General features: G+C 38.1%; 1 long non-coding RNA gene and 1 pseudogene across 1 annotated transcript in view; both read left to right on the top strand.

Moving 5' to 3' along the window:
- Positions 1-18,359, top strand: part of LOC143380937 (uncharacterized) — a 63,302-nt gene that overhangs the window by 23,971 nt on the left and 20,972 nt on the right. The window lies entirely within an intron of this gene.
- LOC143381449 (FAS-associated factor 2-like) lies at positions 2,725-4,141 on the top strand (annotated as a pseudogene).

An 18,359-nucleotide genomic window follows, 5' to 3' on the forward strand; every position in this document is an offset into this window, starting at 1 on the left:
TTTATTTATCAATAATTTATTTTTATTATTGCTGAATATTATTTCATGATATAGATGTACCACAGTTTTGTTTTACCTGTTGAAGTGATCTGGGCTGATTCTGGTGTTAGGCTGATTCTGGTTTATGAATAAAACTGTTAGGAACATTTGTGTATAGATACTTGGGAGAAAACAAGTTTTCATTTCTCTTGAGAGAAATATCTAAGAGGGCAACTGGCATGGTGGTGTGGTATTTGCATGTTAAAGAAACTGCCAGACTTGCTGAGCATGGTGGCATATACGTGTAATCCCAGCAACTCAAGAGACTGAGGCAGGAGTATTGCAAGTTTAACGCCAGTCTTAGCAACTAAGTGCAGTCCAAAGCAACTTAGTGAGACCCTGTCTCAAAATAATTGGTTCAATTTCCAGTACCAATCTCCCCTACCAAAAAAAAAAAAAAAAAACCTGCCAGGCCTTTCCAGAATGGCCACACCATTTTACTTTCCCCACCAATAATGTATGAATGACCAAGTTCTCAACATTCTCACCATTTGGTTTGCCATTTATTTTTTTTTCCATTTTGATAGGTGAATAGCGATATATCATTGTCATTTTAATTTGAACTTCTTTCCTGATGATTAATGTTAATGTCTTAACATGTTATTTGCCATCTCTATTTTCTTTTTCTTTTTTTTTCTGGTACCAGAGGAACTCAGGGGCACTCAACACTGAATCACATCCCCAGCCCTATTTTGTAATTTATTTAGAGACGGTCTCACTGAGTTGCTTAGCACTTCACTGTTGCTGAGGCTGGCTTTAAACTCACAATCCTCCTGCCTCAGCCTCCTTGAGCCACTGGGATAACAAGCATGTGCCATAGCACCTGGCAGGCATCTCTATTTTCATAGGTGAAATGTCCTTTTCTTCCTTTTGCCCATTTTAAAATTAGATTGTTTTTCACTGTTGAGTTTTTTTAGTGGTGCTGGGGATTGAACTGAGTGCCTTGTGCATGTGAGGCAAGCACTTTACCAACTGGGTTATATCCCCAACCCCAATTCTTTTTATACATATGGATACTAGTCCTTTGTCAGATATGTGGTTTACAAATACAGTTTTCCAGCTTTTCTTTTCATTCTCTGAATTGTCTTTTGTGGAGTGAAAAGTTTTTCTTTCATTTTTACAAAATCCATTTTGTTAATTTTCTTTTTCTTTTGTATATTGTGCTTTTGGTGTTTTTTTTTTTAAGTCCACAATACACTGTTTAAGTGTGTGTGTGTGTGTGTGTGTGTATGTGTGTGTGTGAGAGAGAGAGAGTGATGGTACGGAGATTGAATCCATGGGTACTGTACCAGTGAGCTATATCCCTTAATTCTGTCACCATCAAATTGTGACAATACATGTTTGTTTTTTAATTTTGAGACAGGGTTTTGCTTAATTGCAGAAGCTGACCTTGAATTTGCAGTCCTCCTGCTTCAGCTTCCAGAGTAGCTGAGATTACAGTATATACTCTACTTTGCCTGGATGTTTTAAGTTAATTTTTATATAAAGCATGGGATTTAGGTCAAAGTCCAATCCTGTACTATTTGTTAAAAATGCTGTCCTCACTCTATTAAATTTTGTACTTTTGTTTAAAAGAATCAAATTTATATGTGACTTTCTTTATTCTCTGTTCAACTCATCTTTTTCTTATTTTTCTAATACTACAATGTCCCAAGCTGTGTGTGTGTGTGTGTGTATGTGTATGTATGTGTATATATATATATATATATATATATATATATATGTGTGTGTGTGTGTGTGTATGTTTTTTTTAAAGAGAGAATTTTTTAATATTTATTTTTTCGATGGACATAAAATATTTTATTTGTATGTGGTGCTGAGGATCGAACACAGTGCCCCGCACGTGCCAGGTGAGCACATTACTGCTTGAGCTACATCCCCAGCCCCTATGTATATATATCTTTAATATCAGGTAGAATGATTTTTCTCACTTTATTCTTTGCCAGGGTTATTTTAGGTATTCTAGTTAGGGTGTTTGCTTTTTCCCTGTAATTTATAGAATATGTTTGCCTCAGTGGATTTTGATAGGAATTATATAAAGCCTATAGATATATATAGTTGATATATTGAGTATGTTGAGTCTTCCAAACAATGAACATGATGCATTGTTCCATTTATTAAATCTTTGATATCTTCAGCATTTGCCCTTTTGAGCATATATATCCTGTACATATTTCATTAAGTATGTACCTAAGAATCTGATTTTCTTTGGAGTGGTTATAAATCGTATGTGTTTTTAAAGTTTTGTCTCTCCATGTTTATTGTTAGTTTATAGAAATTTGATTTCTCCTACCTGTGAGTTTTCTGAACTCACCAGTGGTGGGAGTGATGTTGTGGTAGATTCTTGGGAATTTTGTAGGTAGCCCTATGGTCATCTGCAAACAGGGATAATTTTCTTCCTTTCTTTATACTTTACACCTTTTTTTCTTCCTCCCTGTGCTGACTAGAACTGAGACCTTGCTGAATGAATGATGAGAATTCAGTTCAACACTGTATAAATGAGTTATATATCATGACCAAGGGAGACTTAACTCCTCTTTGTAAAGATGGTTAAACATTTGAAAAGCAATAATTTTAGGGTACATTATAAACAGGAAAGTAGAGAAAAATCATGATCATATCAAATGCAGAAAAAAACATTTGATAAAAAGTCAACTTCTGGAGGAGCGTAGAGGCGGCGGCAAAATGGCGGCGCCTGAGGAACGGGATCTAACCCAGGAGCAGACAGAGAAGCTGCTGCAGTTTCAGGGTTTCGCTAAGTTGCCTGGGCTAGCCTCAAACCTTCGGTCCTCCTGCCTCAGCCTCCTGAGTACCTGGATTACAGGCATGTGTCACCTGGCTCAGCTGAAAAGGAAAGATCATTGAAGACCGTGTCCTTCTACCTTTCCAACAAAGGATCTGACTGGCATAGAATCCATGGGTCAATGTCGCCATACTTTGGAACAGCATAACTGGAGCACAGAGGCTGCTGCGCAAGACAGGCTGAACGAGCAAGAGGGTGTACCGAGTGTCTTCAACCCACCTCCATCCCGACCCCTACAGGTTAATACTGCTGACCACAACCAAGGGGGCTGCTTGATGATGCTTCCATGCCGGTTTACCTGTCATACGATACTTGATATATTTAGGTTTGCTCTTGGTTTCATACGGCCTGACCCTCGCAGCCGGGTCACTGACCCCGTTGGGGACCTTGTTTCATTTATGCGCTCTTTTGAAGAGAAATATGGGAGGGCACACCCTGTCTTCTACCAGGGAACGTACAGCCAGGCACTTGATGATGCCAAGCGGGAGCCTCGCTTTCTTTCGGTTTATCTTCATGGAGGTGACCACCAGGACTCCGATGAGTTCTGTCGCAATGCTCTCTGTGCACCCGAAGTTATTTCACTAATAAATACGAGAATGCTCTTCTGGGCATGTTCTACAAGCAAGCCTGAGGGACGCAGAGAGAAGACCTCTCCGTTCCTGGCCATGATCACGTTGAAGGATCCGAGAGCGACTGTGGTGGACGGTTAGAGGGCCTCGTTCAACCCGATGACCCCATTCACCAGCTGACATTTATCAGGGACGCAAACCAGACCTGCCTGTGTCAGAACGCTCAGAAAGCGAGGAAAGGAACCAGACCCAGGTGCTGCGACCACAGCAGGATGAGGCCTACCTGGCCTCTCTCAGGGCTGACCAGGAGAAAGAAAGGAAGACAAGGGAGGAACGGGAGCGGAAGCGGCGGAAGGAGGAGGAGGTGCAACAGCAGAAGCTGGCAGAAGAGAGAAGGCGACAGGACTTACAGGAGGAAAAGGAAAGGAAGTTGGAGTGCCTGCCTCCTGAGCCTCCCCCAGATGACCCTGACAGTGTCAAGATAATTTTCAAATTACCCAATGATTCTCGAGTAGAGAGACGATTCCACTTTTCACAGTCTCTAACAGTAATCCACGACTTCTTATTCTCCTTGAAGGAAAGCCCTGAAAAGTTTCAGATTGAAGCCAATTTTCCCAGGCGGGTACTGCCCCGTGTTCCTTCAGAGGAATGGCCCACCCCTCCTACACTGCAGGAGGCGGGACTCAGCCATACAGAAGTTCTCTTTGTTCAGGACCTAACAGATGAATGACACTTTTTCTTCCTCTCCCCCTCCTACCCTAATCCCTAAAAGAAATGGAGAAAACAAAAAAAAAGAGAGAGAAATTCATATTATTATTATTATAATACAATATTTTTTTTAAAAGACTGCTGCATCCTAAGGAAGGATCAGAAACCATGCTGCCTGCAAGAGTCACAACCTGTGTGTGTGCACGAGGTCAGCAGTGAACGTACCCACTTGGCAAACTCACCCTTCCCCATGGCCTCCATACCATGCATCTTCCAAGTGAATGGAGACTCTTCACCTCCAACCCGTCCATTGTCCCAACTGGGGAAGGGGACATTCCCACTAGTTTCCATTCATTCTTGCTTTTATGGAAAATAAAAGTGAAAAACCTCTATCAACCAGCTATACCAGCAACATCTCCTGAGGACTTGCTTCTTCCACCTCTGGAGAAGAGAGGGAAGAGAAAGCACAGAACAGAGATGTTCCTTGAACTGCCAGTTTATATATAACTTTGTTTCTCTTGCTTTGTAATGACCAAAGGATTGAGGCTGACATAGGTGTATTTCTTTTCCTTAACATTGTTTGATAAAGAACCAATTCTTAAACATGAGTTTATGCCCTGGGCTCCTTTAGCCCATAATAGTGTAATAAAGGTGCCCCAGGCTCGTTTGTGCTTAAAAAAAAAGAAAAAAGTCAACTTCTGGGAAACTTTGTTTCTAATCTTAGGGGAAAAACACTTAGTCTTTAATCATTTAAATGTGATGATTATATTTATATGTTGTCTTTATCAGACTGAGGTAATTTTCTTCTGTGTCAGGCAACTCCATGACCACCCCCAAGTTTGGAGACTTGCTTGATAGACTTAGACCACTCACCATAGTCATACTCATGTCTAAGGTTTATTACAGTGCAATGACACAAAGCAAAATCAGAAAAAGACAATAAGCACATGGGGCAAAGATTAGAGGAAAATGGACAAGATTTCATGAATACTCACCGTGTGACATAGCACAGAATACTCTTAATTCTGTCACCATCAAATTGTGACAATACATGTAAAGTATTGTCTATCAGGAAAACTTGTTAGATTCTGTGTTTAAGATGTTCTGACAAGCATGTACTGAAATTCCAGATTCCCTGTAGGAAGTGGGTCATCAGCCTACATCATTATTTTCAAAACAGTTCAGGCACATCGAACTATTCTTAGTGAATTGTGGGACCTCATCCCAAATCTAAGTTCCTAGGGACCAGCCAGAGGCCAACCACACAAACAGGCTTTTCTAAGGATGTCAGTCTCAGGCTTGGTACATTAACTCTTTTGTATACTGTTTCTAACTAACTGGATGTTTGGGTGTTGAATTTTTGTCACATACTTTTTTTATTTTTATTTTTTTCTTTCCTTTTTTTTTTAAGAGAGAGTGAGAGAGAGAGAGAGAATTTTTAATATTTAATTTTCAGTTTTCGGCGGACACAACATCTTTGTTTGTATGTGGTGTTGAGGATCGAACCTGGGCCGCAACATGCCAGGCGAGCGCGCTACCGCTTGAGCCACATCCCCAGCCCCTGTCACATACTTTTTATGCATCTGATATGATCCTATGATTTTTCTCCATCTTCCTGTTTACATGATAGATTACATTTTTGGTTTTTCAAATGTAAAACCATTCTTACCATTAGGAATAAATCCCTCTTGGTCATGATGTATAACTCTTATATTGTTGAATTTAATCAGTGAATATTTGTTACAGCCTTTTCTGTATAAATTCTTTTTTTTGTGGGGGGGGGGTGCAGGGGGAGGGTACCAAAAATACTGAACTCAGGGGCACTCAGCCACTGAACCACTTTCCCAGTCCTGTTTTGTATTTTATTTAGAGACAGGGTCTCACCGAGTTGCTTAGCGCCTCACCATAGCTGAGGCTGGCTTTGAACTTGTGATCCTCTTGTCTCAGCCTCCAAAGCCTCTAGGATTACAGGCTTGACCAATGCACCTGGTGTGTATAAATTCTATTTATTTATTTATTTATTTTGGCAGTGCTGGAAGTTGAACCCAGGGTTTCATGCATCCTAGACAAGTGTTCTGCCACTTAGCTAAGTTCCAAAACTCTTTTTAGATTTTAAGATAGGGTCTCACTAAGTAGCCCAGACTTTAGTCCAAGGCTAAGTAGATGAGATTCTTTGCCTCAACCTTGTAAGTAACCAGGATTATCCTCATGTGCTACTATGCCTGGCTTAGATTTTTCTCCAAAGTTTTTGAGAATTATTGATCTGTAGCTTTCTTCTTTGGTGCACTTTGATTTGGTATTAGGTTATAACTAGTGTCATAAAATGAGCTGTAAAATGTCCTTCCTCTTCTGTTTCCTGGAAAAGAATGTCTAATTGGTGTTAATTCTTTTTTAAATATTTGGTAGATTCCTCAGTGAATCTAGGTCTGGAGATTTTTGGAAGCTTTTTAAATTTTTTATTGTTCTACATGCTTTTAAAAAATTACTTTTTAAATGGTACACTATAATTTTACATCTACTAGGATTCATTGTGATAGACTCATACATACACATACCATAATTTTGTCTGTTTCACTTCCTGTACCTCCCTTCTCCCTTCCTTCCTCCTTTCCCTGGTCTTTTATTACTCTCCTGGGTCTCTTCTATTTCCATGAAGCCCTTTTCTTTTTTTTTTTTTAACTTTTACATATGTGAGAAAATATACAACCTTTGACTTTCTGAATTTGACTTATTGTACTTAGCATGATGTTCTCTAGTTCCATCTGTTTTCCTGACAATGACATAATTTTGTTCTTTATGGATGAATAGAACTCCATTCTGTATACTTGCCACATTTTCTTTATCCATTTATCTGTCAGCAGGTTCCATAACTTGGCTATTGTATATCATAAATTCAGGGCCATGTGTGTCCTAGGTAAGCTATATATCCCCAAATCTTGGAATCTTTTAAATTATGAATTCAGCTTCTTTAATGGTTACAGGACTAATGCTGTATTCTTTTTCTTTCTTTCTTTCTTTCTTTTTTTTTTTTTTAAGAGATTGAACCCAGGGTACTTCACCACTGAGCTACATCCCTAGCCCTTTTTCATTTAATTGTTTGTTTGAGATAGGGTTTTATTAAGTCGCATAGGGCTTTGCTAAATTTTTGAAGCTGGCCTTAAACTTGTGATCTCCTGCCCCAGCCTCCTGAGTTGCTGGGATTATAGGCAGGTACCTTCATGCCTGGCTCCTACAATAATTTTTTTTTTTTTTTTTTTTTTTTTTTGGTACTAGGGACTGAACCCAGGGGCACTTAACTACTGAGCCACATCCCCAGCCCTTTTTGTTTTTTATTTAGAGATAGGATTTCACTAATTTGTTTAGGGCCTTGCTAAATTGCTGAGACTAGCTTTGAACTTGTGATCCTGTGATCCTTCTGCTTTAGCCTCCCAAGCCAATGAGATTACAGGCTTGTGTCACCATGCCTGGCCCTACAATTAGTTTTTAAAGCATTTTTATTCTAGATGCCTTAAAACTTCAACAACTGATTTGCTTCTATTAATTTCAGTGAATTGTCTTTTCTCATTTCTGTTTTTCCTAATTCTTAGTATGATATATGATTTTCACTTATATTTTTTGCTATCTACTTAAGTCAGCTTTTTCAGCACTGTGACCAAAAAACCTGATGAGAACAATTAGAGGAGGGAAAGTTTACTTAGGGCTCATGATTTCAGAGGTTTTAGTCCATAGACGGAACTCCATTGCTCTGGGTCTGAGGTGAAGCAGAATATCATGGTGGAAGAGTGCGGTGGAGGAAAGCAGCTCAGGTACCAGGAAGCCAAGAGCTATGCTCGTCAAGAACAGTACACCCCAAGACATGCCCCCAGTGACCCACATCCTCTAGCCACACCCTATATGCCTGCAGACACTACTCAGTTAATCCCTATTGGGGGATCAATGTACTGACTAGGTTAAAGATCTCATAATCCAGTCGTTTCAAAACAACTAAACTTTATTGCATTGTCCTCGGATGTTTCATGCTGGTCCTGGTCTACTTAGTGTATATGTGCAAGACCCTTGGTTTGTTTGGTTTCACTGGAGCTCCCACTGGTCCCTGTGGGCCCTGTTTGAGGAGGCAGAAAGCTTTTTGCAGGCTGTAATGCCAGGTATCTCTCAGCATGGGGTCGGGGAGTCTCAGCCCATGGGGATGAAGAGGTTTCTCAGACTAGATGTCTTGCTATGGAAGAGTTCCTTTTGCTGCTGCTATCCAACTTTCCTGATATTTTTCAGTAGGATAGGAGAGTCTCTGGCCTACTAGGAAAAGGAAGCTTCTCACACTGGTGCTTGTTGTGGTGGTGTCTTTTTGTTGATGCTGACCATCTGCCCTGCTGTCTCTGTGTGGGGATCTCAGGCCCATGGAGACAAAATAGTCTTCCAAGGTTGGGCTGATTATGATGGCAGAGTCCCTCTTTCTAGTGCAACCCAGCTGTCCTTGTAACTTTGGCTTTATTATTAGTGGAGAATCAATATTTGCTAGTGGTGTTTGGGCTCACCTGGTGTTAGTCATTCTATTCAGTCTGCGACAGGAATAAGCCCAGCTGTGCTGCCTTTTCTTACCAAGTTGGGAATGGGAAGTGCCAGAACTGTGTTACCTTCTTCTGCATGGTGGGGGGGGGGGATCTAGGACTCCCTGCCGTTGTATTGTTCCTCTAGTCCTGGGTTCCCAAACCAGTTTGCCCTCTTACTAACGGTCAGAATTGTCCTTTCATTACTGTCCCAGGTTTTATAGCTACAGTTAATCTCTGTGCCATCTTGTCTGCATTACAGATAGCTGTGTATTTTGGTACAATGAAAACAAAATGTACTTTAGGTAAAATACTTCTTAGGGTTGAATCATTATATAATTCTATTATGTAATTATTAAGTTTAAAACAACTCCTATGGTCTTGCACTTCTGCCACGAACAATAAGAAATCTAATATATGGAACAATTATAAAACTAGTGGCTATGTGTGTGAAGGTAAAGATCCATTAGATAAGGCAAGGAACACATTGGCAGGGAGAACCAACTACTGGGAAGCTCTAAGATGAATATTCCTGTGATTCATGAAAATTCAGCCAGAGTGGAAAGAACGCTGAATAAAAACAAGCTTGTGGATTTTTCTAGTTACAGAAGAAAAACTCCTATAGATCAACTCTACAGAAGCTTAATAATAAGCTCTGAAGAAAGTAAACTGATCTACAAATAATTATTTAAAACCATTGGCAAAAAACATTTTGGTAAAATCCAGTATTCAGTAATAAAGTCAGTGGCTGGCATGCCACTTACTAGTTTCAAATCTTACTGGATTCAAAGAGAAACTGTAAAATGTAACCAAAACCACATGACTAATCAGACAGTAGAAACTCATAACAGACAGAAAGGGACCTTAAGAAAGGTATTAAATATCTTTTTTTTTCATTTTTTATTCTAATTTGTTATATATGACAGTAGAATCCGTTACAGTTCATATTACACATATAGAGCACAATTTTTCATATCTCTGGTTGTACACAAAGTAGAGTCACACCATTCATGTCTTCATACATGTATTTAAGGTAATGATATCCATCTCATTCTGCTGTCTTTCCTACCCCCACACCCCCTCCCTTCCCCTCCCTCCCCTTTGCTCTATCTAGAGTTCGTCTAATTCACCCATGCTCCACATCCCAACCCCATTATGAATCAGTATCCTTATATCAGAGAAAGCATTTGGGCTTTTGGGATTGCCAACTTCACTTAGTATTATATTCTCCAACTCCATCCATTTATTTACCTGCAAATGCCATGATTTTATTCTCTTTTAATGCTGAATAGTATTCTAGGCATTAAATATCTTATAGATTCAAATTTATAAGAGAAATGACCATAATGAGAGACTAAGATGCTAGAAAAAAAACCCAGTGGAATTTTAGAGAACAATACATTGAATGGAACTTAAAGTAGACGAGACACTGCAGAAAAAAGGATTGGTGAATAGCAATAGAAACTTCCCAAAGTAATGCACCAAAATAACAGGCTCTAAGAAAGAAAAACTGCCTAGTTAACTGTGTTACAGTATAAACTCTGAAGTGGTTTGCTAATGGAGTGCCAGAACAAAAGTAGAGAAAAGGAAAGAAAATATCTTTTCTCTTTTTCTTTTTTTGGTACCAGGGATTGAACCCAGGAGTCCTTAACCACTAAGCCACATTCCCAAACCTTTTTATTTTTTATTTTGAAACAGGGTCTTTCTAAGTTGCTTAGGGATTTGCTAACCTGCTGATACTGGCTTTGAACTGTCAATCCTCCTCCCTCGGCCTCCCAAATTGCTGGGATTACAAGTGTGTGCTACCACATCCGTTGAGAGAAAATATCTTAAGAACTGACGACTAAAATTTTTCTAAATTTTATTTAAACTATTCACGAATGAGCTGAGCTTGGTAGTGTGCTCCTGTAGTTCCAGCTACATGGGGAGTGAGGCAGGAAGATCACTTCAGGCCAGGAGTTCAAGACTAGTCTGGGCAAAATGGTGAGACCCTCTCTCTAGAACAATGTAGAAAACAAAAATGTTTTTTCCCCACACAGAATAAAGCAGAAAAAAAATCTTACCAAGATATATTGTATTAGTCCATTTGTGCTATCACAAAATACCTGAGACTTGGTAATTACAAGTAGAAATTTATTTCTCACAGTCCAAGATCAAGGAAGGAAGTCCAAGATCAAGGGGCACGCATACTCAATGTCTGGTGAGGGAGAGTCTGTTTACTTCTTCCAAAATGGAGTTGGGTATGGTGGCGTACACCTGTAATCCCAGTGGTTTGCGAGGCTGAGGCAAGTTCAAAGATAGCCTCAGCAACTTAGCAAGGCCCTAAGCAACTTAGCAAGATCCTGTCTCAAAATAAAATATAAAAAGGGCTAGGGATGTGGCTCAATGGTTAAGCGCCCCTGCTTTCAATCTCTGGTCCCCCCCCCAAAAAAAAGAACCAAAATGGGACCTTGTAACATTGACATAATGCAGGGCAGAAGGGCAAGAGACAAACCCTGTGTCTTCACATTGGTAGAAGAGATGGAAGCCACAAAACCACTACCTCAGGCTTTACCTCATGATTTAATCTTCATATAGGTCCCACCTATTAATATTATCACACTGACAATTAAGTGTTAACATAAGGAGGACTGGGGATATAGCTCAGTTGGTAGACTGCTTGCCATGCATGCACAAGGCCCTGGGTTCAATCCCCAGGACCACACACACACACACACACACACACACACACACACAAACACACAGTTTTGGAGGACACACGCAAATCATGGCATACATCATGATCATATCGTTGAAAACCAGATGAAAGGAAAAATATTTAAATTTTAAATTAAAACTTTTTTTTTTTTTCACTGTACTGGGGATTGAACCCAGGGCACTGTAGCACAGAGCTACATGCCCAGCCATTTTTATTTTTTACTTTGAGATATCATCTCCCTAAGTTGCTCAGGCTGGCTTTGAATGTGCAATCCTTCCGTCTCATCCTCTGTAGTAGCTGAAACTAGGTGTGTGCCACCATGACCTGCAAGACAAAACATTTTAAAAGCAGTTTGAGAAAATAGATACATCATAGAACAACAGAGTACCACCCCAGCAATTAGATTATGATAGAAAGTCATATTTTAAATACTGAAAGAAAAAATGGTCAATCTGGAATTCTCTATGCAGCAAAAATATCTTCCAAAAAAAAAAAAAAAGCAAAATACTTAATCAGATGAGCAACTTTGGGAGACTTAATTGACAACAAACATGCACTGTATGATATGTGAAAGGAAGTTTTTTAGAAATGAAAAATTATATGAGATGGAAACTTGGATCTTCACAAATAGTTGTTCTATACTGGAAATGTAAATATATAGGTAATCACAAAATTTTTTTTGTGAGTACTAGGGATTGAATCCAGGGCCTTACTCTTGCTAGACAATACTCTACTACTGAACTACATCCCCAGCCTGGTTAAAAATATGAACAATAACAAAAACTTTTTTTCTTTAAAAGGTAATGACTAGAGTTGAGAATGTTTCAGTGGTAAAGTGCTTGTCTCATAAGCACGAAGCCCTGGGGTCAATCACCCAGTACTGTAAAGAACGGGAAAAAAATTTGACTAAAGCAAATCTGGCCTGTGACTTATTTTGACATATAAGCTAAGAATACTTTTAAGTTTTAAAAGTTTTGTTTGTTTAAAAAAAATGTAATAGAAACCACCAAATGGTGCACCAATTATTTAATGAATTCTGTACTGAATGTATTTTCTACTTTGCTATTAAACATTTTTTACTTGAAAGTGTTTTATTTTTCTGTACTAAAATTTATCAGTCAATAACTTTATGATTCCTGATTTCAGTGTTATTCGCCCAAAGTACTTGGTTTGATTTTAAATATTTATTTTTTAGTTGTAGTTTGACAAAATACCTTTATTTTATTTATTTATTTTTATGTGGTGTTGAGGATTGAACCCAGGGCCTTGCACATGCTAGATGAGTGCTCTACTGCTGAGCCACAACCCCAGCCCAGTACTCAGTTTTATTTATTTATTTATTTATAAATAAATAAAAGTACTTGGTTTTATTTAAATAAATAAATACATAATAAATAAATAAAATATTATTTATTTATAAGTAAATAAATAAAAGTGCTTGGTTTTATTTATTTATTTATTTATTTGGTTCTGGGATTGAACTTGGGGGCACTCAACCACTGAGCCACATCCCCAGCCTTATTTTGTGTTTTATTTAGAGACAAGGTCTCACTGAGCTGCTTAGTGCCTTGCTTTTGCTGAGGCTGGCTTTGAGCTAGCGATCCTCCTGCCTCAGCCTCCTGAGCTGCTACGCCCAGCACTTGGTTTTATTTTTAATTTTAATTTTTTACTGCTGGGGATGAACCCGGGCCCTCCTATGTGTTCTGTCACTGAGTTGCAACCCCAGCCCAAAGTACTTGTTTTTTTTTTTCCTTCAGTACCAAGGACTGAACCCAGTGGTACTTAACCACTGAGTCACATTTCCAGTCTCTTTTATTTTTTATTTTGAGACAGGGTCTTGCTAAGTTGCTTAGGCCCTCACTAAGTTTCTGAGACTGGCCTTGAGCTTGTGATCCTCCTGCCTCAGTCTCCAGGGATTCTGGGATTAGAGGTGTGCACACTAACTTGCCTTAAGAATATTATTTAATTTATAGTTTGTTTTTTCTCAACTTTTCTATAGATGAGCATTTCAAACATGGGAAAAAATAGAATAACCCAATGAACACCCAGATATTCTCTACTTAGATCCAGCAACTATTAAAATTTTGCTGTATTTGATTTATTGATTTTTTCCATGTGCAGTTTATTATTATTATATTTGCTAAAACATTTCAGAATAACATGATGTCTGACATTTCATGCGTAAAAATTTCAGTCTTCCGCTGCTAAGAATAAGAACATTTCTTGCGCTGGGGTTGTGGTTTAGCAATAGAGCACTCTCCTAGCATGTGCAAGACCCTGGGTTCAATCCTCAGCACCACATAAAAGTAAATAAAATAAATATATTGTGTCCAACACAACTAAAAAATAAATATTAAAAAAAGAATAAGAACATTTCTTTTTTTTTTTAATATTTATTTTTTTAGTATTTGGTGGACACAACATCTTTGTTTGTATGTGGTGCTGAGGATCGAACCTGGGCCGCACGCATGCCAGGCAAGTGCGCTACTGCTTGAGCCACATCCCCAGCCCAGAACATTCCTTGATATAAACAGAATTCCATTGTCATATGTGAAAAAATAAATAATTCCATGTTACATAATATCCAGTTCAAATTCTAATTTTCCCAATTGTCCAATGAATATCTAGTATCCAACTTTCCATAAAACAGTGTTCTATCAAGCTTAGGTCATTGCTTTTGATTTTTATGTCTATTTTAGTTTGGTTGAGTACTCTTCCATTCACCATTTTTCCCCCTTCACATTGACTTTTTAAGGAGTCCAAGCTACTTGATTATCCATAGTATAGAATAGATTGATTAATTCCTCATTGAATTATTTAACTTAATATTGTTCAAATATTTCCTGCATTGTGTATAAATGGTTACATTATGTGTAAAATGAAGTTACAAGAAGAGTTGATTAAGTTCAGATTGAAAAGATTGGCACCGTGGTCTTGATGTTGCATTGTATTAGGGGTTCATCATGCCTCCTGTCTCCCTCTTTGAGATGATGAGTTTACCACACCCACCTGTGGTAAAATAGTTAATGACTGAAAAATTTTCTGTCTTCCTAGACTAAACCTTTTCTAGTTCTTGGGTGGAAAGAGAAGGCTTGTGTTGGGACATTTGTCTTCTGTTCCTGTTGATATTTCCAGGTTGTCACTTCCTTTTGTTCCAAATATGGAATATTTGAGGCAAAAGCAGGTCATGGTGGCTCATGCTTGTGATCCCAGCAACTCAGGAGGCTGAGGTAGGAGGATTGCAAGTTCACCTCTTCAGCAATATAGTGAGGGCTTAAGAAACTTAGTGAGACCCTGTCTCAAAACAAAACAAAATTAATTAATTAAAAGGGCTGGGTGTGTAGATCAGTGGGAAAGCACCCCTAGGTTCAATCTTTACTACAAAAAGAAAGAAAGAGAAAAAGGGGAACCCAACCAACTGGTACTGTTTTATTCCTTGGATCCTGAGGTCCATTGCTGTTTTCTATTTCTTTTCTAAGTCTTCATATGTTTATTTTATATATAGTTTTCAGGGGTTTTAGCTGAAATTAGCAAATGAAATAGGGAAAGTACATCTACTTTATCTTCCTGGAAAAGGAAGTGTTCCCTCTGTTTTAAATGTTATTCTTTTTTTTTTTTTTAAAGAGAGAGTGAGAGAGGGAGAGTGAGAGAAAGAGAGAATTTTTTAATATTTTATTTTTTAGTTTTCGGCGAACACAACATCTTTGTTTGTATGTGGTGCTGAGGATCGAACCCGGGGTGCAAGCATGCCAGGCAAGCGCGCTTCCGCTTGAGCCACATCCCCAGCCCTTAAATGTTATTCTTTATGGCTGGGGAGGGAGCTCAGTAGAACAGTACTTGCCTAACATGCATGAAGACCTGGGATCAATTCCCAGCAATGAAAAAAAAAAAAAAAAGAAAAAGAAAAAGAAAAAGAAAAAAACCTAAAAAAAATAATAATAACAAAAAACCTTTTAGATACTTTAATTGACTCCCAAATTTTGCTAACAGTAACATCCTCAATCTGGCTCCTATATTATTATTATTTTTTTTGGGGGGGGAAGCTATAGTAACATTTTATTTTTATTTTTAAAATATTTTATTAGTACTTAAAATTCTTTCCATAAGAAAGCATTTTTTTTTTAATTTTTAAAAAATTTTATTTATTTTTTTCATGAGCTCTCATTATTATTATTATTATTATTATTATTATTTGCATTACAATTCTTAATACACCTTTATACCACAATTTATCATATCTCTGTATACAAGATATGTTGACACCAAATTCACATCTTTATACATGTATTTTATATAACCATGCGGGTCTCCTATATTATTATTTTTTACCTCATTGTTTCTCTAGTACAGTGAGATTTCCCAGTTTCATCTTATCTGTTTTCCTGGAAAAGTACATTCAAACACTTTTTCCAAAATTGCTATCTAGTTTTATTTATTTTGGCACTTGGATTGAATCCAGAGGTGCTCTACCACTGAGCCATACCCCGGGTTTTTTTTTATTTTTATTTTAAGGCAGAGTCTTGCTAAGTTGTTTAGGCCCTTACTAAATTGTTGAGTCTGATTTGAACTTGTGAGCCTCCTGCCTCAGCCTCCCAGGTCCCTAGGATTATAGGTGTGGGCCACTGCACCCAGCTAGTTTTAGTAATTTCTGAGTAAAGGACGGGTTAGCACCTCAGGTTCAATCCCCAGTACCAAAAAATAAATAAATAAATAAATAAATAAATAAATAAATAAATAAATAAATAAAAGAAAATAAAAATTAAAAAATCCTTTGCTATATGGTAGGTATTACTTTTTTTAAAAAAATATTTTTCTTGGAGTAAGAATACAAAATAGATAAAAGTGGTTCAGAAACTTGTTGCAATTCGGTTCCGAATATTGTGAAAAATCGAGCTTTCTTTCCGCTGCCTCCTCTTTTTAGTTTTAGTTTTAGTTTAGTTTTAGTTTAGAAACTAAAAAATAAATATTAAAAAAAAAAAAGATTTCAGTCTCTGGTATTTGGAATTTAGGCTGCAGTCCTTATTTAAAATAAAGAAATAAAATAAAATGATTAACAAAAATTGAGCTTTCTTTTTTGAGAAATTTCTAGAAATCACTTCCTATTTAATTTTCAATATATTTTTTTATACTGGGGATTGAATCCAGGGTGCTTAATCACTGAGTCACCATTCCTAGCCTTTTAAAAAATATATTTTATTTTGAGACAGGTTCTTGTTACATTGCTTAGGCCTCACTAAGTTGCTGAGGCTGGCTTTGAACTCATGATCCTTCTGCCTCACCCTCATGAGCTGCTGGGATTCAGGCATGTGCTACCACACCTGAACTGAGGCCCTGTTTAATTCTTTTAAGTGCTATGCTACAAAATGTCATTTTCTTTAGTTTTTCCTCTTTAACTTGAATAAGTATTTTGTACAATTTTTGATACTATTTTTACTCAAAGCTTGGTCCTTGTCCCTAAAGCCAATCCAGTAACTAGGTCACGGTTTTGAGAAACCAGGTTTATTGCTTTGTAGCAAAGGAGAAACACAGGGGACTTCTGTCCCAGAGGCTGTGATTTTGCCCATCATCAGGAACAGAGGGTTTTCAAAGAAGAGATTCAAAGGCTCTATTCCATGTCTTCTCTGTTGGAGTTGTAAGTCACTTATTAATTTGGGAGATTATAATTTCTGAGGTCTTCTGGTGCCATTCCCAAAGTCTGGATTACTTTTTTCCTGTGGTGATTGTGTACTGAAGGACAGATGAATCTGCCTAGGATGGGGAAGAAAGGTAATTCTGTTTCCCCTGAGATTAGGGAGAGGGAAAGATTAGGGAGAGGGAAAGATTAGGGAGAAGCAGAGAGAGGGGAAGAGGAAGAAACATGTCCATTTTAAAAATAGGTTGCAGTGGCAGAGCAGCAAGGGCTATATATATCCAAAGTGGAAAGTAGACCGCTGTCACATTTCCCCACTGTCAATTTCTACATTCCAGTTCTATGGAAGAATGGGTGAGCCCAGGTTCTCCTTGCTGGTTTTTCTACAGTCCAGACAGCTTTCCTGTAATTTTTTTTTTTTTCCCTCAGCCCTGGCTGGTGTCCTCAACCCACAAGGAGATGATCCATGGCTGCCAGGGCAGGGCTGAGAAACAGAGCTGGGAGTGCCAGCACTGGGCTTAAAGGATTTAAAACTTTATTTTTTAAAACCCTTTCTTTCTGGTTTCTTACTATCCTTGCACACCTGAGGCAGTGACTTTTTGGCCCCTTCAACTTAGTTTCTGGCTGTTTGGACTACTTATCATGCAACTGCATAAATGCCTGTATATACAGAATCTCTTTCATATTCTTTACTTCTGAACAAACCAACTTCGACTTCACGATTGTATAATAATCCAGAAAACCATTCAAAGACAGATTGTGTTACAGTAAAACAACCTTTTCTTAGAGAGGTTTATACCTATAGGTGGCCCATTCAGCCAAGATATTTCTGAGAGACTACTGGTAAAATCAATGTGTGGATTAGTGAGGGGGAGAGATTAGGGAGGAACAGAGAGAGGAAGAGAACGAAACATGTCCAAAAATAAGTTGAAAAATAATAATAATAAGTTGCAGGCTGGGGATGTAGTTTAGTGGTAGAATGCTTGCCTAGCACACTTGAGTCACCACATAAAAATAAACACATAGACCAGGCGAGATGGTGCATGCCTATAATCCCAGTGGTTTAGGAGACTGAGGCAGGAGGCTTACAAGTTCAAAGCCAGCCTCAGCAAAAGTGAGGTGCTAAGCAACTCAGTGAGACCCTAAATAAAATACAAAATGGGGCTAGAGATGTGGCTCAGTGGTTGAGTGCCCCTGAGTTCAATACCTGGTGTCAAAATAAATAAATAAATAAATAAAATGAAGGTATTGTGTCCATCTACAACTAAAAAAAAAAAAAAAATCTTAAAGTAAGTTGCAGTGGCAGAGCAGTGAGGACTATATTCAAAGCATAAAGTGGACCACTGTTAAACGATTGTGAACAGAACTT

This window comes from Callospermophilus lateralis, chromosome 15, assembly GCF_048772815.1.
Source record: "Callospermophilus lateralis isolate mCalLat2 chromosome 15, mCalLat2.hap1, whole genome shotgun sequence".
NCBI classification, from domain to species: domain Eukaryota; kingdom Metazoa; phylum Chordata; class Mammalia; order Rodentia; family Sciuridae; genus Callospermophilus; species Callospermophilus lateralis.